A 2,408-nucleotide genomic window follows, 5' to 3' on the forward strand; every position below is an offset into this window, starting at 1 on the left:
AAACTTATTGTTCTTAGTCAATTAAACTGTTGAGTGAAATCTTGTACGCAAAAAAAGAATCTATATCTTTGAGAGATCTTGAGGAAGTGTAGTAGAGTCTCTACACTATGGAAGAGCTTTACTGTAACAACTCTTTTGTTCATAGTGAAATCCAACTAGTGGACTATCAGTGCGGAAGAGTGGACGTAGACTTGGATTAAGCCGAACCACTATAATCTCTGTGTTCATATTCTCTTCCCTACGCTCTTTTACTTTGATCGCAATTCATTTTGGTTACAAGAGACAAATTTCCTTTTCATAATCTATTGATGAGTAGTGTTTCACATTTATTTCATAAAATTGTTTTTACACCTATTCACCCCCCTCTATGTGCTCGTACTAGCTTTCACAATTAGTATCAGAGCTTGTGTACTCACTTGAATTAAAGTGTTTTACTTCAGAGTTAAAGATCCATGGCTAGTATGTTGGCTCCAGGACTGGTTGAAGGGCAAAGCAATACCAAACCACCTTATTTTGATGGGAAGGAATACAACATATGGAAAAACAAGATGAAGGCATTCTTAAGATCAAAGGATCCTCTGGAATGGGATGTGGTAGGAAAATGAATCATTCCTAAAGCTGCACCTATCTTAGAAAGAGGAAAAGAAGCCGTTGAGTTTAGTGAGATGACTCAAGAAGAGATAACCAAGAGATAAGTTCTTGATGCAAAAGCAATTTATTCTTTATATTGTGCATTATCACCTACTGAATATACAAAATATTTTCTTGTGCTACAGCTAAAGAAGTCTGGGATAAATTACACATTACCTATGAAGGAACTGATCGAGTGAAAGAAACTAGAATCAACATTCTGCTCGGTCAATACGAAGCATTCAAAATGAAATCAGGAGAATCTATTACTAACATGTTTAGTCATTTTACAGAAATTGTGAATGGTCTTGAAAATCATGGTCAACCAATTTCTGATCCCATGAAAGTAAACAAGCTTCTGCGTGAACTCTCCAAGGATTGGAATCACATAAAGACCTCAATAAGGGAGACACAAAGAATTATGCCACTTTCTGTCGATGAATTGGTTGGGATTCTTTAGTCTTATGAAGTGCAGCGAATCAACGAAGATGAAGATCCTAAAGGTAAGAAATCCATTGCATTAAAATGTAATGATGATTCCGATGTCACAAATTCTGAAGACGATATGGATAATGAAGAGCTTGCTCTCATGATAAGAAGATCCAGAAAGCTAAATAGAAATGGAAGAATATTCAATCCAAAGAAACAAAGGTTTCAAAAGCAACAGAGTAAGTCTGTTGAGGATGATGAATCAAATAGAGATGTAGTCTGTTTTGAATGTAAGAAAAATGGACATATCGACCCAACTGTCCCTTCAAGAAGAAAAAGAAAGGAAAAGCTGAGAAATATTAAAAGGCACTCAAAGTAGAAACTTGGAGTGACACAGAATGTGAAGAAAATGATGATGATTATGCCAATATTTGTCTCATGGCACAATCAGACTCAGAGTTAGATTCCGAGACAGACTCAGATTCAGACAATGAAATCGAGGTAAGTAATTTAAAAATCCCTACTAAAGTCTTTAGATACATTGATGAATTGTGTCTTAGTCTCAAAACTTCTCTTAAAAGGATTTCTGAACTTAAAAGAGAAAATTCTGCACTAAAACAACAGAAAAATGTTTTGAAAGAAAATGTCAAAATTTTAGACAAAAGTGTTTCTACCTTGAAAGAAAATGAAGATAATCTTTCAAAAGAAAATGCATTCTTGAAAATGACATCTCAAATATTTCTAAAAGATTTTCTATAGGATCTGAGAAACTTGAAAAATTCTTTCAGCACAAAGACCTTACTTCAACAAATCAAGTTTAGGAATGACTACCAAACCATTCCTTTAATTGATTTTCCTAAAGTAAATGATAGAATTAAGCAAAGACTTACAAGAGATGCTTACAAAAATCATTTTCAAAAAGTTTTTGCAAAAACCAGTAGGTCGTAGTGCTCTTAGATGTTCTAAGTGTAATAGCTCAAATCATTTTGAGAAATAATGTCCTATGGTTTGGAAACCTGTTAAGAAAGTATGGGCAAAAACCGTATATCATACTAATACCAATGGACCCAAGAAAATATGGGTACCAAAGAAAGCTTGAGTCTCTTTTCTAAATGCAGGTTACTATCAAGAAAAATGTTAAATGGTACCTAGATAGTGGATGCTCAAGGCATATGACAAGAGATTTAAATTGCTTCATAAAGCTTGTTCAAGTTAATGGTGGAAAAGTTTCATTTGAAGGAAACAACAAAGGAAAAATTGTGGGATTCAAATCAGTAAAGATTGGAAGCCTCACACCACCCGCCGTGGTTGCTTCGCCGGTAGGCTCCATGACTTCCACGCTAGAGGTC

This window comes from Eucalyptus grandis, chromosome 7, assembly GCF_016545825.1.
Source record: "Eucalyptus grandis isolate ANBG69807.140 chromosome 7, ASM1654582v1, whole genome shotgun sequence".
Classification (NCBI taxonomy): domain Eukaryota; kingdom Viridiplantae; phylum Streptophyta; class Magnoliopsida; order Myrtales; family Myrtaceae; genus Eucalyptus; species Eucalyptus grandis.